The sequence below is a fragment of the Pongo abelii genome, chromosome 14 (assembly GCF_028885655.2).
Source record: "Pongo abelii isolate AG06213 chromosome 14, NHGRI_mPonAbe1-v2.0_pri, whole genome shotgun sequence".
NCBI classification, from domain to species: domain Eukaryota; kingdom Metazoa; phylum Chordata; class Mammalia; order Primates; family Hominidae; genus Pongo; species Pongo abelii.
The window spans coordinates 78,909,515-78,929,598 of NC_071999.2; the positions used below are offsets into that span (position 1 = coordinate 78,909,515).

At 40.9% G+C, this 20,084-nt stretch overlaps 1 long non-coding RNA gene across 1 annotated transcript in view; it reads right to left on the reverse strand.

Annotated features, from left to right (window-relative positions):
• Positions 1-13,612: 13,612 nt before the first annotated feature.
• LOC129049685 (uncharacterized) overlaps positions 13,613-20,084 on the reverse strand; it is a 39,064-nt gene continuing 32,592 nt past the window's right edge. Inside the window, exons 2-3 of the long non-coding RNA XR_008512934.2 lie at positions 14,384-14,514; positions 13,613-14,180 (exon numbers count right to left, since the gene is read on the reverse strand). This is a non-coding gene — a long non-coding RNA (uncharacterized LOC129049685). The remainder of the gene's footprint in view (positions 14,181-14,383; positions 14,515-20,084) is intronic.

Here is a 20,084-nt window from a genome sequence, read left to right on the forward strand (position 1 = left end):
ATGTTAATATAGCTGACACCTGCTGTAAAAGCCACACAAAATGAGGATGGTGGGAAGTCCCCCGCATTCTCCTAGTATGGGCCTGCAATGCACATGCTCTCACGAGTCAGCGGAAGACAGGTTGTTACAAAAGCTTTCACTCAAAGAAGTAAGTTGGGAAATGCAGGAAGTGGGTTATACTGTATGGTTATAATATCATGAAAGCAATAAATGTTATGCCACTTCTTTCCTAACCTCCCTAACTATGAAGTTGGAGTTCTAGACTTATCATTCCTACCACCATATGTCCTAGATCCTGATTCTCCTTCCAAAAATAGTGAAAGATTACTGGAAACTGTAGACATCAGTTGGTCTACCTGCAGCTCTGTGATAGTGGGGTAGGGAGTAGGTTACAGAAAACAGATTAAAAATAATAGATGCAATTTATTGAGGTAACTTCTAGTTGCTGAGCTCTTGCCATGCATCATTATCTCATAAAGTTCTTCATTCTTACTTTTAATTATAGGTAGAAGAAATAGTTTATATAGAGATTTAAAACATTTTTTTTTTTTTTTTTTTGAGACAGGGTCTTGCTCTGTTGTCCAAGCTGGTGCAATCAGGGCTTCCTGCAGCCTTGAGTTCCTGGACTCAAGTGATCCAACCATCTCAACCTCCCAAAGTGCTGGGATTATAGGCATGGGCCACTGTGCGTGGCCATTTTTGATTTCATTTTAAAAAATTATTTTAGAGATGGGATCTTTCTATATTGACAGGTCTGGTCTCAAACTTCTCCCACTTAAGCCTCCTGAGCTGCAGGAGCTACAGGCAGACACCACTATACCCGCTTATAGAGAGATATTAAGTTTCTTGTTCAGTGGCCATCTGGTTTATGTTAAAGAACCTTCTTTAGTGGTAACCCACTTCCTCCTGAGGGGGACATCTTTGGGCAACTTTAATTATGGGAAAGTTATTTTTTATGTATGATTCAAAAGTTGATTTTCTATACCTTCTGCTTACTGATTCTTTTTTTTTTTTTTTTTTTTTGAGACAGGGTCTTACTCTGTTGCCCACACTGGAATGCAATGCCACAACTCTTGGCTCACTGCAGCCTTGACCTGCTAGGCTCAAGCAATCCTCCCACCTCAGCCTTCTGAGTAGCTGGGGCTACAGGTCTGTGCCACCACTAATTTTTAATTTTTTGTAATGATGGGGTCTCTTTACGTTGCCCAGGCTGGTCTCGAAACCTTGAGCTCAAGCAATCCTTGACCACTGGCCTCCCCAAATGCTGGGATTAAAGCCGCCACACCTAGCCTGAGCCGCCACACCTAGCCTGGTTTCTGGTTCTTAATTCTATCCCTACTATTGAAGTCCTTAAAATATGCAAAATAGTTATCATGTTTACATGTTTTCCTTGTCTCTTGATTGAAAATTCAAGTTCCTCACATGGCCTGATTCCAAACTTCTTCCTCACTGGGGTTGCCATTCTTTTGTTATGTTCTAGTTTGTCTGTAAGCTCTAAAAAGAACTGAGCACAGTAACCCACCTGTGGGTACTAACTGTAGTGTTTAGAAGGACTGTCACCTCCCTCACTCTAGATGTTATGTCTTTCTTCCTTTTCCTTTCTCTCTCCTTCCTTCCTTCCTTCCTTTCTTTCCTTCCTTCTTTCCTTCCTTCTTTCCCTCCCTCCCTCCCTCTCTCTCTCTCCCTTTCTCCCTTTCTTCCTTTCTTTCTTTGACAGAGTTGACAGAGTCTCACTCTGTCATCTAGGCAGAAGTGCAGTGGTGCAATCATAGCTCACTGTAGCCTTAAACTCCCTGGTCCAAGCATCCTCCTGCCTTAGACTTCCCACCTGTAGGACTACAGGTGCACACCACCACATCTGGCAAATTAAATTTTTTTTTTTTTTTTGTAGAGATGGGGTCTTGCAGTGTTGCCCAGGTTGGTCTCAAACTCCTGAGCCCAAGTGATCCTCCTGCTTCAGCCTTCCGAAGTGCTGGGATTACAGGTGTGAGCCACTGTGCCAGCCCAGATATTGTATTTCTATTAATGGAATGTAGAATTCCCCATATTTTAGGGTGTCAGGGACTATATATAAAACTATATATTTTATACTTATATACTTCCATTAAACATACCATTGATGAAATCCCTAAATTTTTTTTCACATTTGGTTTTGCTATGCCTTGTTACCTCTGTACTCCATTTCTTCAGGTGGGTGTTTTGGATGCAAACACAGACCTTAACATTTGTTTCAGTGAAATAATGTTTTATTAAATTCAAAACGTTGCTCCAGGTGCTTAAGATTTTTTTGAGATTGATTTTTGCCACCCATCATACTTACTATTACTTCTAGCTTCATTGCGTCAAGTAATATGAAAACCTGTCCTCTGTATCTTCTTTTTTTGAGAGATAGTCTCGTTCTGTTGCCCAGGCTGGAGTGCAATGGTGTGATCTCAGCTCACTGCAACCTCTGACTCCTGGGTTCAAGTGATTCCCGTGCCTCAGCCTCTCGAGTAGCTGAGATTACAGGCACCCGCCACCACACCTGGCTAATTTTTTGTATTTTTTTAAGTAGAGACAGGGTTTTGCCTCATTGCCCAGGCTGGTTTTGAACTCCTGAGCTCAGGCAATCCGCCTGCCTTGGCTTCCCAAAGTGCTAGGATTACTGGCATGAGCCACTGTGCCCGGCTATATATCTTCTATTTTATTTTATTTTATTTATTTATTTTTAGATGTAGTTTCACTCCTGTTACTGAGGCTGGAGTGCAGTGGCACAATCTCAGCTCACTGCAACCTCCGCCTTCTAGGTTCAAGCGATTCTCTTGCCTCAGCCTCCCGAGTAGCTGGGATTACAGGCGCCCACCACCATGCCTGGCTAATTTTTTTATTCTTAGTAGAGACAGGGTTTTGCCATGTTGGCCAGGCTGGTCTCGAATTCCTAACTCCAGGTGATCCACCTACCTTGGCCTCCCAAAGTGCCTGAGATTACAGGTGTGAGCTACCATGCCTGACCAAAACCTGTCCTCTATATCTTCTAACAGTGCAACTAACCAACTGTTGACATTGATCCATCAGAAGGAGAACACTCTCCAGCATCGGCTTAGACTATCTGTTCTTCTTTTGCCATTCAGATCCTCGTTCATCATGTTTTCCCTTCAGAAATTTTCCCATATTTGAATGTTTTCAAAGTCTACCTGTTTTTCAAGGTCTAATTCAAAGCCCATCTCCTCCATGAAGTCTGCTCTGATCCATTGTGATTTTCCCGTCTTGGAAATTCCTAGGCATATTTTGACTCTTCACTCCTAACCTCCCAGGTCCTTTCTGTGAATGTAAACTCCACCTTCACTTCCAGTCTCATGAAGGCAAGAACAATATTATTTATTAGCCTCTAGCCTCTGGCTGTCACAGTACCAGGCTGAGGGTAGTGTTTAATTGTTACTTGTTTGGATCGATTAGGCCAGTAGTTCTCAACAGGAGATGGTTTTGCCCACCTCCTCCTCCCTTTCCAGGGAATGTTTGGCAATGTCTGGAGACATTTTTTTTATCGTCCTACTGAAAGGGTGCTACTGGCATCTATCTAGTGGGTAGAAGCCAAGGATTCTGCTAAATATCCTAAAGTGTACCGGATGATCCCCACCCTAAAGAATCATCCAGAATGTCAATAATGATGATGTTGGGTAACTCTGTATTAGACAATTCAGGCGTGTTTTGATTGGCTTTTTAAAAGACTACTCCATCTTTCCATTAAGAACTACATTTTGGTGACAGACAACATGTCTGCTGACCCTTCCTGGAAGGAATGCTGCCTCCACATAGTCACCTCTGTGGTTCAAGCCAGGGCAGTCAGTTTGTCTTGGTTAGGTTACTGAAAGAAGATGATTATGGGTGAGTTAGCAGGTATAGGCATAATAAAAGTGATTCCACAAGCTACAACTAAAAATTAGTTTTATTCGTTTCTGGCTATGCCCTCTATAAATGTCTAGGTTTTGGCTTCATTTTATTTGTATGTTAGAAAGAGATAGTAAGAACTTTCCTCTAGCTGTTTCATGAGGATATTTTGAAGAAAAAGGACATAATTTAGGTGAAAAGTTTTGAATTCTCTGGGTAGGAAAATGACCATTAAAGCATTACAATGATAATTATTAGTGGATATCTGCGGTACATGGGAACAAAGTACTTTATATAAGGTGCTTTATACTGCAAAGAAAAGACGCAATTAAAGCAAACATGTTGTTCTGGTTCTAACTTATATTTCTGTGGCCAGGCTTGATCTCCTAAACTATATATATGTCTTTCCACCACGACCTGAGGAGACCCTACCGGAAACCCTCTCCCTGACCCATGGACTGTGGCCAGGTCAAAGAGAGCGGATGAGAAACAATAAGAAAATGCTTCCTGATCTTAGGATGTATGAGTACTTTTATTATTATTTAAAATGGAAACTTCATGGGATTCAGAAAGCCACCCCTTGATAAACTTGGTTCCTTTCCATGGTTTTATTTTTGTTTTTGTTTTCTTGCATAGCTCTGAAGGAGTTTTCAACACATACAAGGAGTTAAAAGACTTCTAAGCAGCCATAGTGCGGCCGGTCACAAGCATGCGTCCCTTTGGCAGGCAATCGCTCGTCTCCACGACGCCGGCCCGCCTCACCTACTATTTGTCTGTGTCTCTGTGGCTGTTGTGTGGCTGGCATCTACCCCCATGCTGGCGTGCCAAAGGAGTGAATGAACAATGGGATACCCTGGCACTGGCGGGTGTTTTAATAACTGTGGAAAATGAGGAATTTACAGATGCATGATTCAAGCTCCCACTTCAAAGGTCCTCCACCAAAATCCTCCTGAAATGAGAAGCAATACTACTGAACATAATGCAACCTTTTGCATGGCTGCCCAACATGACTATAAATCTGTGTGTGCAGTGTTTGGGAAAGTTACATGGCTGGGAAACCAATGCCCTGCTTTCATCTGGAATTTATGTGCAGTGTTCAGTAGGTAGGTGCTGTCTGGGAAATATGAGGGATGTAATAGGAAGCAATTTGCTTTTCACTGGCAGTCAAGACTCAAGGCAGGCCTGGGCTCAGTGACCATGGGTTTAACCAGCAACGCTACATGGCTAGATCCTCTTGGGCCTGAACTGCCTTCACTCTGAATGGAGAACATTCTCTCCCTGCTGGTCTGAGACCGTACTGGCAAGGAGGAGAAATAAGTCCTTTGTGTCCCACTCCTTTCTTCATATTCTCTGCTTTCTCATCTGCTCCTCAGTAGATATCCCAAGTCTTATGATGCTTTCAGTGGATGCCATGTCTCCTGCAGAGACTCCTCATTCAAGCCTGTCCTGCTCCAGATCTATTGTTTTTCTTTTCGTTAATAATGACTACCATTCATCTAATGCATAGTGGGTTCCACACTGTGCAAGTACTCATTAAACCTCACCTCACCTTGAGAGGTAGATTTTTTGTTTAGAGATGGGGTCTTGCTATGTTGTCCAGGCTGAGCTCAAACTCTTGGGCTTGAACAATCCTGCTGCCTCTGTCTCCTATAGTCGTTGGGACTAGGGGTGTGTGGGCTACTCCACCTGGCTGAGAGGTAAATCTGTTTTATTCCTAATTTTTATTTTTTTTGAGACAGGCTCTCACTCTGTCACTCAGGCTGGAGTGCAGTAATGCAATCTTGGCTCGTTGCAACTTCTGCCTCCTGGGTTCAAGCGATTCTCTCATCTCAACCTCCCGAGTAGCTGGAAATACAGGCGCATGCCACCATGCCCAGCTAATTTTTGTATTTTTTGTAGAGACGGGGTTTCACCATGTTGGCCAGGCTGGTCTCGAACTCCTGACTTCAACTGATCAACCCACCTGTGCCTCTCAAAGTGCTGGGATTACAGGCATGAGCCACCATGCCCAGCCTATTCCTAATTTTTACGTAAGAGAATAGCCTCAAAATGCGTAAGTAACTTGCCCATGGTCACACAACTAGAATGAGAAGTAGAAATTTGAACCCAGGTCCGACGCCCAAACTCGTACACCATATGATATTCTTCCCACTTCTCACCTTAAAACTCCATGATGGTATTTCCCATTCTTTTATATTAGCAGCAACAAAACTATTTACCTTGAACATATTTCACAAATAGCATTTACATTTTAGCTGGGTCTTCTTGGACGTGGTGCCTCAATAAAAGTCCTGATTGTTATTGTTAGATTTTCCCACACTGTGGCAAATGTTGACGAGAGGGTGGCACCTTCTGATTGCCTATGAAAAATACCACCCAGATGGGGAGGCCTGTGGTTTGCTGGCCTGCTTCGTCCAGTCTGTGACAGAGTGGTGTAGCTATTACTACCAGACAGGATAAATCCTGGACAGTGCTCTCTGGGCACTGTTGATGTTTGCCTTGATGATTCTTCTTTCTTCCCTTTAAGATGGACCAGTGTTTTATTCTATGTCTCCTGATATGCTAAAAACCTTCAATCCAGGCCGAGGTCAAGTGCTTTCTAAAAACTTCCTTTGTAAGTTTCCTCTCTTAGGCAGGTACTACATATGAAATAATAACTACCAGCAGTAGCCAAAAGAACCTGTGCTATATTATTTTTATCATCTCTTTCTCACCATAAATATTTGAGAAATGTAATTTTACTTTTGAGGTATTTAAATGAGGAAACTGAGATAATTTAAGTGACTTTTCTAAAGCCACACTGCTTAGCAAATCTGGACCTTAAACCGACGAAACCATCAAGGCAATGTCAGGAGTCTAGTTATGGCTGATGTGGAATACAATTCATCACATTTTTACCACCTCCATAATTAGAAACTGGGTGGTTATGCGTGGTTTACTGTGGTAGAGATTGATGATGGTTCAGTTAAAGATCAAAGAAAAAGCATTTCCCAGTTCTCTATCCATTCATATTGTTGTGGTTTTCTTTTTTCTTTTTTTCAAATCTTCCTAATTTTCCTTTTTTTTTTTTTTCTTCTTTCCCAGAGTGAGCGCAAGCCAAGAAACCTTTGGAGTGTGACTTTGGGGCCAGGCAGTGTTTCAGTGCCACATAATGATATGGTAGTGCATCATCAGTTGCTAGATCTGGGTCTCCTTGGGTGATGGAGTGTTCTTCCTGGAAGCCTAGGGCAGGGGAAGGAGCCCGGGGGCATGAACAAAGCTGTTGGTGTTCTATCAAATTAGTACAAAACTTTTAAAAGTTCTTTTATTTTTTCCTTTCTTCCTATATATTGAAAATATTTTAAGGATATGTATTTCTTTTCAAGTTTTTGCTTTGATTACAACGTTTTTATTCTTCTTCAGTTCTAAGTATTTTAGAAATTTCCATATGGGTTTTCTGCATCTCATGAGTTATTTGGGAGTATGTTCCTGAATTTCCAATTGCATAGACATTTTTTTTTGAGACAGAGTCTCACTCTGTAGCCCAAGCTGGGGTGTAGTGGAGAAATCTTGCTGCAACCTCTGCCTCTGGGGCTCACGCCATTCTCCTGCCTCAGCCTCCCAAGTAGCTGGGACTACAGGCGCTCACCACCACGCCTGGCTAATTTTTTGTATTTTAGTAGAGACGGGGTTTCACCATGTTGCCCAGGGTGGTCTCGAACTCCTGAGCTCAGGCAATCCGTTCACCTTGGCCTCCCAAAGTGCTGTGATTACAGTCATGAGCCACCACGCCTGGCCTAGATTTTTAACTTATTTGTTTTTATGTTTAATGTCTAACTTGATTACAGTGTGATCTGAGATCACAGCCCCTCTGTACTGATTCCCTGAAATATGTTAAAACTGGTTTTAGGACATAGTTTTTTGGTTCATTTTTGTAAAATTCTCATGTGTATTTCAGAAAAATACTTATTCTCTAATGGTTTGGTTCAGGGTTCTATGTTTGTCTATAATTTAAGCTCATTGATTTTGTCATTGAAATCTATTTCTTTTTCTTCGAGACAGAGCCTTTCTTTGTTGCCCAGGCTGGAGTGGCATGATCATGGCTCACTGCAGGCCTGACCTCCCTGGCTCAGGGGATCCTCCCACCTCAGCCTCCTGAGTAGCTGGGACTACAGGCACATGCCACCACACCTGGCTAATTTTTGTATTTTTTTTATAGATACAAGGTTTCACCATGTTGCTCCGGCTAGTCTCAAACTCTTCCTCAGCCTCCTAAACTGCTAGGATTACAGGCATGAGCCACCACACCCAGCCGAAATCTATTTCTTTTTAAATTTTTGTCTGCTTAATTTCTCAAAAAAGGAGACAGGTATGTTGAAAGCTCTTACCATGTGATGATGAATATGTCAAATTTTGCAGTTTATTAATTTTTGCTTTATAAATTTCCAAGTTATATTAGATGTGCACAAATATAGAATTATAACATACTGGTAAATTTAATGTTTAAAAAAGTATTATGTAGTAGAGACTCTTTATTTTCAATAAATGCTTTCTTCTTTAAAGTCTATTTTGTCAAGTTAATTTTATGCCCCTAGTTTTTTTTTTTTTTTAACTTTTCTTTTGGTTAGTATTTGTCTACATAGGTTTTACTTTTGACTATTCTTATGGATATTTTATAAATGTGTCTCTTGTGAAGAATGTATATCTTTAAAAGAAACAAATAAACAATCAGACAATCTTTGTCTTTCAATTGGACATTTCAGATTTTTTTTATTTAGTGTGATTTGGGAGTGTATTTTGAATTGTTTCTTACAATTTGTCTTGTTTTTCAAATTCTATTCTGTTCTTTTAGGAATAATATTGGAAATTTTTCTTTCATTTCAGAAGACATGATCTTTATATTTTAATAAGGTATAATATGCTACTGTGTTCATGAAGCCAAGGCACAGTCGTGAATTTAACAACAAGTATGTAGGTTTCAAACACTGCCAAAATGTAAATCATTTGTCTGATGGCTGAAAGAAATCTTAAACTCTTTCCTTTATATTGTTTTTGTCTTGCGATATGCTTGTTAAGTCATGAAAACACTATAACTATTTCTCACAAATGGATTTAACAACAGGTTTCCTCTCTTTTCTTATTTGTTTCTCATTTGCACCTTTCCCACCGTGTCTGGATGTGTTTCTGGTTTCCAGTTTTCTACAGATTCTAGATAGAGGGCCCTCTCTTCGTTCCCTGACTTCTCCCTTACAGGTCTCCTCTCAGGTAGCAACATAGGTGTCTACAGCCACTCACAGCCCGCAGGCTCTAGCAACTAAAACAAAGACACAATTATGCTTTTACATTAGAGATGTTTAATAAACAAAGAAAAATAAAGCTCAGAGACTTGGATGGAGGTGTAGGGTGAGAAGGTGACATTTTTAAAGTTCACAGAACCTTTCCTAGACAATCAGAGAGACCAATATCACTACTGGCTTTTGTTTTGTTTTTTTGTTTGTTTGTTTTTGTATTGCCCCACCTCCCCGTGCTGTTGGATTCCCCATATATTTATCTGGTTTTCACATCCCAACAGGTATCCCTGGTCTAAAGAATTCTATGCTGCGACTTATTTAAGAGCTGTTTGGTGATGTTACAACATAACTCAAATTTTCCATTGCTCAATGAGAAACATTTTTTAGAAGTCACTGTGAGAATTGAAATGGAAGTTGTGGGCACACAGAAGCCCTAGGAAGAGACTTCTTTTTAGATACTCTCCATATATCTGATAGTATTCAGAAGTTAAAAAAGATCAGTATAAACTTAAAAATACTATCAAATACCTGTTTTACCATTAATGATCCCATAATAAGGTATTGCCCTCTATTGATAAACTCTAGTTCCAATTCTTCACATGATCTGTTCAGACTTTTTACTTCTGGTTGGCTCATCTCAGCTGTTGGCCAGTGTGTGCTCAAGAAATGCAAACTAACATTTTATATACATCTTAACAGATTCTAGTCAGGCACAGTGGCTCACACCTGTAATCCCAGCACTTTGAGAGGCCAAGGTGGGGGGATCACCTGAGGTCAGGAGTTCAAGACCAGCCTGACCAACGTGGTGAAACCCTATCTCTACTAAAAATACAAAAATTAGCCTAATGTGGTGGCACACACCTATAACCCCAGCTACTTGGGAGGCTGAGGCAGGAGACTCACTTGAACCCAGGAAGTGGAGGTTGCAGTGAGCCAAGATAGCACCAGCCTGGGCAAGAGAGTGAGACTCTGTCTCCAAAAAGCAAACAAAAAACAGATTCTTATAAGGCAAGCAAATTTGGTGGGGGAAAATCCAATGGGGATAACTACTGGTCTTCCTTATGATGAATGGTCTGTGGACATTGGTCTGTCTCCAATTATTCTATCAGTTTTTGCTAACTTTGGAACTCAAGGCCATAGGAAATCTTTTTCTCTTTAAAAATAATTTTAGGAGACAAGGATCAAAATTAAATACCCATAGCAGGTGTTTGTCTACAAATGTGTGCATGCATTGGCCCATGGCTGCTTGAATGTGCAGTATGTGCCAGCTCGGTAACTGTGGGTGGAATTTGGGCATTAGCTCTAGAAAATGCAACCTGCAGAATATTTTCTTTTTTTCTCATCTGAACAAAAGCATCACTGGACTGCGTCTTTTCTACCTGAGCAGTAATGATTCAGAAATGAGCACTGAGAGATGAGTTGTTCCATGTGAGATTAATGCACTTACTCTCTAAAGCACCTCTTTCAAATGCAAATCTTTATAAAATACAGCATACATTTTGCTGCCTTCTTTCATGGAATATACTAGATAGAATTTAACCTTGTCTGGATGGGTAGAGTCATTATTAGAAAACTGGTGTTTTTCAATACAAGAATAGAGGATGCCCATGGAGTTATTGAGCTGCGTGGAGATGTAGGCTGTGATTAAATGCCCTGCAGGCTATAGTTATTGAGTTTTTCTTATCTGCTGCCCATAATTTTTCTATTTCTGTCTTATGGTAAAATTGACATTCCTATTTTTAATTCCTGCCCTATTAGCCATTCTTGACATTTATTGTTTAAGTTGACAGATTGTTGGTCATTACTGAAGATAGGCAATGTTTACACAACGCTTATTATCCTATTCTCTTTACTTGGAATATGTTTGAATATTCCCAAGGTGGATTGGACAGGAGAGAGGAGCAATTTAACTTTAGGGGAGGTGGCCAGGCATGGTGACTCACGCCTGTAATCCCAGCACTTTGGGAGGCCGAGGTGGGTGGATTACTTGAGGTCAGGAGTTTGAGACCAGCCTTGCCATCATGATGAAACCCTGTCTCTACTAAAAAAAACAAAAAACAAAAAACAAAAATTAGCCTGGTGTGGTGGCACAAGTCTGTAATCCCAGTTACTAGGGAGGCTGAGGCGGGAGAATTGCTTGAACCTGGGAGGCAGAGGCTGCAGTGAGCCGAGATTGTGCCATATCACTCCATCCTGGGTGACAGAGAGACTCTGTCTCAAAAGAACAAAAACAAAAACAAAAAACAAAACTTTAGGGGAGGGCTTACGGCATGACACTTCTCAAAGATGGCTGCAACAGTCCTCCAGGCCACATCACCCTCTAAACTGTGGCCTTGACCCCCATTGGGAGATGGAGTCTACATTCTATTCTTTTATGCCTGGGTAGATTTGTGACAATTATGGCAGAAGGGATGCTATGTGTCTTCCAATTCTAGGTGTTAAGAGGCAATGCAGGTTCTGCTCTATCACTCTTATTTTTGGAATTCTGGGCCATCAGGCAAGAAATCTGACTCTACTAAGACTTCCACGCTATGAGGAAGCCCAGGCCACGTGCAGATGGTACAGTTAATAGCTCCAGCTGAGGACCAGGCTGACAGGCATCAACCTCCAGGCACATGCGTGAAGACACCTCCAGATAATTCCAGGCTTCATCTCCTGAATCCCCCTCCCCCAGCTGTCGAGTCTTCCCATCTGAGGCCACAGACATCATGGAATGGTGACAAATGTCCCTGCTGCATCCTTTCCAAATTCCTGAACCGCAGAATCCAGAGTGGTTAGACAGTAACTGGAACAAGGCCCCAGGGATTCTTCTGGAAGTGGAAACAAGAGTTTTACTTTATAGTCTTTGCAAAATGCTGTGTGGGGTAGTGGTTAAGATATTGAGCTCTGGAGTTAAATGGGGACACTACTCATATTCTGTCATAGGGTTTTGTGATGATAGCGTATTCGGTATAAAGTATTTAGCAGGTGAATAACACAGAATAAATACTCATACCTTTTTGCCATGTGTGTGTGGAATAAGACTGAATTCTCAAAGATTCCTATTACTGCCTTCCTGATTGTCAGATGTGTTCCAGATAATTGAGATTTCTAGACAGATGAAGCTCTACTCTATTACTATTAAGATTTGATAATGCTATTTTCACAACTTAAAACTTGGAAAGAAATAGCAGTGCATACACTCTGAAGCAGAGGTTGCTAGACTGTAAGGCTGAGGAGGGCAGAGACCACATCTCTTATTATTCTGTCTTCAGAGTCAAGCACAACTGAACACCACAGAAAGTGCTCAATAAATACTTTTCGTATGAATCACCTGAAGATTCTATTCATGTGGCCGGATGCGGTGGCTCAAGTCTGTAATCCCAGCACTTTGGGAGGCCAAGGTGGGTGGATCACCTGAGGTCAGGAGTTCAAGACCAGCCTGGCCAACCTGGTGAAACCCCATCTCTACTAAAAATAAAAAAAAAATTAGCTGGGTATGGTGGTGCATGCCTGTAATCCTAGCTACTCGGGAGGCTGAGGCAGGAGAATTGCTGGAACCCGGAAGGCGAAGGTTACAGTGAGCCGAGATCGCCCCACTACACTCCAGCCTGGGCAATAAGAGCAAAACTCTGTCTCAAAAAAGATTCTATTCATGTAAACTTTAGATTCCACAAAGGATGGGGGATCACCTCATTATCACTTATTTTCAGAGGCCTAAAATTTCCACATTGATTGCAATATTTTTCAGATGACTTAATTTGTTTAGGGCCATGGAAGCACACAACTTTTTTTTTTTTTTTTTGAGGCAGAATCTTGCTCTGTCACCCAGGCTGGAGTGCAGTGGCCTGATCTTGGCTCACTGCAAGCTCCGCCCCCTGGGTTCACACCATTCTTCTGCCTCAACCTCCTAAGTAGCTGGGACTACAAGGCGCCCGCCACCACGCCCGGCTAATTTTTGTATTTTTTTAGTAGAGACGGGGTTTCACTGTTTTAGCCAGGATGGTCTCGATCTCCTGACCTCGTGATCCGCCCGCATAGGCCTCCCAAAGTGCTGGGATTACAGACATGAACACCGCGCCCAGCCGGAAGCACACAACTCTTAAGATAACCACTTTTTGTATTTGTAGATCAAAAATATTTTCCCCATATTCTTGGAATATTATGATGGATATTAAATAATTTGTTAAGTAATTAGCCCAATGCATTTTTTGCATAAAATGCTTACAATTTTGGTTTTAATGACTCAGAGGCCAAACTGGTAATTTTAAGTTGGCACTGTGATTTCAATTAATTATCACTTTAAACTTCCTTCATAATTGCAATCACACTAGGCAGCAGCTCAATTTTCTTGTCACAACATATAGAACTTTAATTAGAGTGAAAATTATGAACTATGGCAAGGGATTTTGGTATATTCTAGTAACTCAATTTCGATGGAAATACTACGTTCTGATTTTTATTCGGTGAAACAGGGTATAAACTTCTCTCAGGGAGTTACGTAACCTTGAAACCTTTAGAATTTTATTGATGACTAACGTAGAGGCTATAAAAGCAAATTCCATTTTCCAAGGTCCAAAGTTCCTGTATTATCCTCATAGGTTAGTTTATGCTATGGTAACAATACAAAATTTCTTTGTCACACCACGTCCATTTTTTTTTTTGTATTTTTTTTTTAATCGGCCCAAAATGTCAGTCCAAGTCCATTTTAGATTTAGATGACCCACCATGCGGTGGCTCCACCTTCCGGGCCCTGTGATCTTGGGGCACCTGTGTCTCAGCATCTGTATTTACCATCACTGCGGCAAGGGAACCAGCACAGAGAACCTCACCTGGACTCTAGATGCCTCGGCTCAGAAATAACACCTGTCACTTTCACTTCACACTTCATAGGCCAGCACAAGTCAAATGGCTATGTTTAATTTCACTAGGTGGGGAAGAGTCATTCTCCTATATGTCAAAGAATGGGGGCTGAGGCAGCAGAATCACTTGAACCAGGGAGTCAGAGGTTGCAGTGAGCCGAGATGGTGCCACAGCATTCCATCCTGGTGACAGAGCCAGATTCTGTCTCAAAAAAAAAAAAAGAAAGGGAAACATTGTAATACTATAGCAAGTAACATAGAGGTTGTAAGAACTGGTTCAACATCTTTTTTTCAGGCAAAACTTTTTTTCCTCCAACTTGATGAAAATTACATTGAATATAAATGGAATCTTACATCTTTAATGTGATTAGTACAACTTAAAGTACCGTAAAGTACCGTACTTACAGCAGAATGGGATATTATAGGAGGTGGTTCTGTCTTGGATTCTTTCCAGGGGGTGGGGCTGAGTGCTGGAATTGCCATAGGGACTTGGTTACAACATTGCTTTGCTGAGAATGCAGTTCTGAGGTAGGGACCTAGAGGATGATACCATAAGGAGGCTCTCCTTTAATTATCTCCCCCGGTGTGGGACTGGGCGATAAGATACACAGTTTGTAAAGTAATCAGGGCAACTACAGCCAAATGTTGTTACTTAGATAGTAACTACAGGGATTGAAATATCTACCTTTCTTTTCCTAAGAACCATCTTGCAACCACTTCCACCCCCTATCTGTCATTGTCCTGTGCTCAATCAAAAGAATGTACACACAAAGTGAAGGTCTGATAAGACTGCATCTACAAGGTACATTAAGTCTCTAATCTTTTTTTCCCCTTTCAACCAAAAAGAGTATATTATATATCTGCTGATTTTTAAATGCGGAATATGATTTTCTACTACTGCACATGAGCTCTGGGTCTATGCAAGGAAAGTGTCAATAATTTGAAACCATTGGCACTTTCTGTTATGTCACTAACAGCCTTTGGCCAATAAGTGCTAAGCAAGTTTTTGGTGAGGAGACTTCGGTCCAACACGTTGTTGGTACAACCTTGGGCCAACCTGTTAACTGAAATGCATCATCATGACATCTGGGTAAAGAGGAGTCAAATACTTAGTGCCCTTTGTGTTTTTTCCATACCACAAAATAATCTCTACATGTAACTAACAAATGAACTTTCCCAGCACACTGTTTTTGTTGTATTATCACAGATTTAACTGTGAGCATCTACAGGGTTCGGGTGGGGTGGCATGGTGTTGAAGTCTGTAAGAGTGTTTATGCAGTTGCCTTTCCCAGTAAGTGACAGTCATTTAAGAAGCAATCTACATCAGAGAATGTGCTACATCAGAGGATGTTTGTCCACATTTTCCATTGTTCTATCATTACCACATGTGCAATTTTTATTCTTAACAGCATTTTGATAGTTTGTCAACTTTTCAGTAAAAACAGGGCCTTGCACTAAAAGATGTCCTGCAATAGGACTGAGAACAATAATCATGTACCAGGTGCCCATATAGCATGCTGGTGTCAATATTTGAAAAACAGAGCATCAGTACCCTGGCCTGAAGGCATTATAGCATGGATTGTTTATCAGAGTGATGGCACTTCCTAGGAAAGGAAAATGAGAAGAAGGCATATTTCAAGAAAAAGAACTGATTGTTGCGGCTAACACAAAAGGTTTAAATGGATTTTTTTTCTTATGTTATTCTCTCTTGATTTTTCTCAACATATTTTTCTCAATATATTGTCATAGAATACCATGTACATTGTTACTTTTATTCTTTCATTCATTTAACAATCATGTGTTGGTTGCTGTGTGACAGGAAATGGCTAAAGATAAAGAAATATGATCTTAAAGGATTTGCTGTCAAGTAAGGGATATACATTGATTGGGAATTAGAAAAATGGAGTAGAAATAAAAACAAAGTGACATGGGAGCACCTAGAAGGGCCTATAGAAGTATCTAGGAGAGGAGCCAGGCATGGTGGCTCATGCCTGTAATCCCAGCACTTTGGGAGGCTGAAACGGGCAGATCACCTGAGGTCAGGAATTTGAGACCACCCTGGCCAACATTGTGAAACCCTGTCTCTACTAAAAATACAAAGAATTAGCCAGGCATGGTGGCGTGAGCCTGTAGTTCCAGTTACTCGGGAGGCTGAGGCAGGAGAATCGCTTGAACCTGGGAGGCAGAGGTTGCAGTGAGCCAAGATCACGCTACTGCACTCCAATCTGGGTGACAGAATGAGACTCAGTCTCAAAAAAAAAAAAAAAAAAAAATTATCTAGGAGAGGAAGGGGAAAGGAGAAAGATAATCATGGCTTTCTGAGTCTTGAAGGATATACACAAGTGGATCAAAGGGGAATGACCACTTTAGGCAGAGGGAAGAGCCCAGAGACATCAGAGCCTCATGAGTGTTCAGGGAGTGGCAAGTGACATGTGAGGATGGAGCATCAGGCGAGGAAGTCTTGTGGCCCAGGGTGAGGCCAATCAAGGTCTGGAAGCTTCACAACCCAAGACTCTGGTGCCCCAGCAAGGAGTGAACTTCATCCTGGTGGCGCTGGGGAGGCACTGAAAAGTTGGAGACAGTGAGAGTTAGAATGTGATTCCCCTGTCAGAAAGATGACTCTAAAGGCCAAGTGGAGTTTGGACGGCAGGCTGCCGTGTTCCAGGTCAGAGATGATGACTGCAGTGGCAGTGGGCATGGCAAGAAGAGGAAAGATGGGAGATGTTTAGACTGTAAAATTAAGAGAGCTTGTTAAGTGATTGAATGTGGAGGCTTAAAGAGAGGACTGGCCAGGGATGATTTTTATGTTTCTGACTTGTGTGACTAGCATTAAACAAAATAAGAAATATACGGGAATCATCTTTGAAGGAAAGATAAGTTTGAGATGCCTGAAAATGGAAAATGATATGCCCATTAATGCAATAATACTGGCTTAACATTTATTGAAAGCTCAGTGTACACCAAATATTGTCATAAATTATATATTTTAATCAGTTTAATCCCCACAACCACCCTGACAGCTATTGTTAGTTTATTTCATCAAATCTAAGGTACCATCCATTGTAAGATACATCTTGATTCAAAGATGTTAAAATGTCCCTCTTAGAATTAATACAATATAGTCTTATTCCTATTTTATAGATTTAGAAACTGAGGCAGAGAGATTAAGTGATTTATCCAAAGTCATAGTAAATGGAGGAGCTGGGCTTCATAAGCAGTCAACGGAGGAGCTGGGCTTCATAAGTAGTCTGCCTTTTGAAATTTTTCATTTAATCACTGTACTACATCTCTTGTTGGTACATATGAGTCTCAGGAAAGTGATCTGGGATGGAGATAGAGATCTGAGAGTCATCAATCAAAAATTCTCCATTAAATGGCAGAGGTGGAGATAGTGTTTATAGTACATAACTAATAAAGTTGTGATAAGGTCCTTTAAATTAAAACCGAAATAGCATTGATAATTATAACCAAATGCCCCTTTTGATACATTAAAACACCTCAAAAAATCAGAGTACACATATTTCAGGCATTTTTTTCATGAGAGAAACTAAAGATACAACATAACAAAGTTGATCAGAATTTCCCAACAAAAATTATAAGTTTTCAGAGAGGAGGCTGTGGCGCAGCTGATTTCCTTAAACCATCAGCTTCTGAGTTTCCTAAGCACATGGCCATTTCCTCGCTTGTTTTGTGAAATGACAGCCGAGAGGTGGAGTGGAATGGAAATCTAGAAATCATTGCCATGCAAATGTGCAGAAGCAAAGCTGTATGTTTGCATGGAAAGCGCATGGTATCTGCAGTCCTGGGAAGAATTAAATTCCTTACCTGTGGGCAGATGTGTATTTGGCCACATGCCTTTACTTATTAGGCAAGACAATGTCCCTCAGCGCAGTGAGTCACTGCTTTTGGATGCAATCCTTCTTACCCAAGAGTAACAACTTTGTTCTTCAGGCACAGTTTGTTTCTCCCATCTTGTCCCCCACTCCTGTCTCTCCTCCTTTTCCTACTGATTATCAGATCCTAGTGGAGGAAGAAGAAGGGAAGAACTTACAGGTTTTAAAGACAGAAGCCCAGTTTACAGAGTTGCAAGGGAAATAGGAAAGCAACATTTGGAGCCCAGTTCTCAGTTTGCTTTAAGCTTTAATCAGGCAAGAAGAATAAGCTGGGAACAGCTCCAAGGAGGTGGGTTGCAGAAAAGCAGTGTCTCCACGTCCTTCTCAGCAAGCTCAGGTGCAAAAGATAAGTGTACATTGTCTTTGCAAGGAGAATAGTCTTTGAAAGTAGAATAGTCAGGGAAAGAGGGCTGCTTCGGTAGCCAGCCTTCCAGATGGGGTCAGTATGAACAGCCTCACGAGCAGCTGCAGTTTAACCCAAACAATCACACATGTTTGTAAGTGCCTTTGGTCCAACTTGCTGATAGTGTAATGACAATAAACAGAGCAAATGAAGTAGCCACTTCAGCAAGGAATGAGTTTTCGAAAGAAGAAGCCCATGTTTTTGAGAAGAATGTTTCTAAACTTCATTTAATTTGCTGCATTTGGGCCCCTGAAAAAAAAATTGATGATAGCTCACATTTTAATTTGCTGTGGTTATTTAATCTCACTCTAGTTAAATCATCTTCACCAACTGTTTTTTTAAAAGCTTAAAAAGATTGCCTGTTTGTTTACATAAGGGTATTTGGGTAGGAAAGAATTCCATTTCTATTTCGTTAGCTATCATGGATATAATACAACTGTCTCTATATTTTACTTTCTCATTTATTTTCTACCATGACCTCTTCTATTACCCCAATAATGCATATTAAATAATCAGATTAGCTAGGTGATAAACTTCCTTATGTAAATTTTTTGAAAAGGTGGTGGCTTATAAATACATTCCAAGATAAATAAAAATAGTTGAAGTACCAAAGCCATCTTTGAGAGGATGAAAACAATTTTCTTTCACTAGCGTGGAGTTTGGCAGAGAGAAGGCCTGAGGCATAGAGGGAAAACAATCATTTTCTGAAAGGTGATAGTAAGTGATGGACTGAGAGGTGAGTGTCCCAGAGTAGGGAGCTCAGGCAGGGCTTGGGGCAAAAACTTCTTAGAGAATGTATCAGAAGTTATATTCTGCAGCTGCTAATAGGGACTGTGAAATAGTGTCTTCCACAAGATGAGGGTTTATGTTGATCTCATTTAAGTCCAGATGTAGGCAAGCTGGTCTGTTATATGGCAGCTCCCTGATGTCATCAGGAATCAGGCTCTCTGCTCTCATCCTCAGGCTTACAAAATGGTTGTTGCAGCTCCGGCAATCACAACCATGACTTAAGAAGAAAAAAGAGGAAGAAGGGCATGAGCGAAGGGGATCTGCTGATTAAGGCAGTCTCCTTTATAGAGTGTCCCCTGACGTGCCACCACATCGCATGCCTGTCTGCGAAAGGGCTAAGAAAGGTAGTTTTCTGGACTGGGCACCTGCCTCCCTCTCCCAGTGGTTCTGCTAGTAAGGAAATAAGGGTAATGCTAATCAGATAAGATTTAGAAGTCTTTATCATAATGCAGTAGGAAGGAAAGCAGTAGATTGTATTGAAGGCAAACCTTGCTTATTTCATTTTAGCAAGGATCAAAATTTTCAGAAGCCAAAATGTAAATGTTGCCTTTTTGTTAAGATAATTTAGCTCTGGACACTACTAATCAATACTATAACATGACACTGCTTCGAGAGATGGCTGGGTTATCAAGGCAACAATTAGAGAAAATTCAGATTACTGAAGAATTAAAACTCACTGATCTCATAATTCTACAGAGCTATACTTCTGGCAAGAAGGTTACTATCATTATTACTATTTTGAATGGTGTTTGAGAGTCAGGAGATGAATGTGGAGCTGCCTCATTTTCTTTAAAGCAATTTTTCAGAGGTCACTTAAATAGCTGAATCTGCCTCCCTGTATTCCACTATGATAGGGACAAAAGGCTCCAGGGGCCCCAGCATTTGAGAACTTGTAGTCACTAGAACTTTTCTAATTGATATCCATGGGTAATAAATGACTTTGTGCAGTTGGTTGTGGTATTTATGCTTTAAGGAAAAGTAAACCTCTGATGTCTATCTTGCAGCTCTTTGTCTACTGACA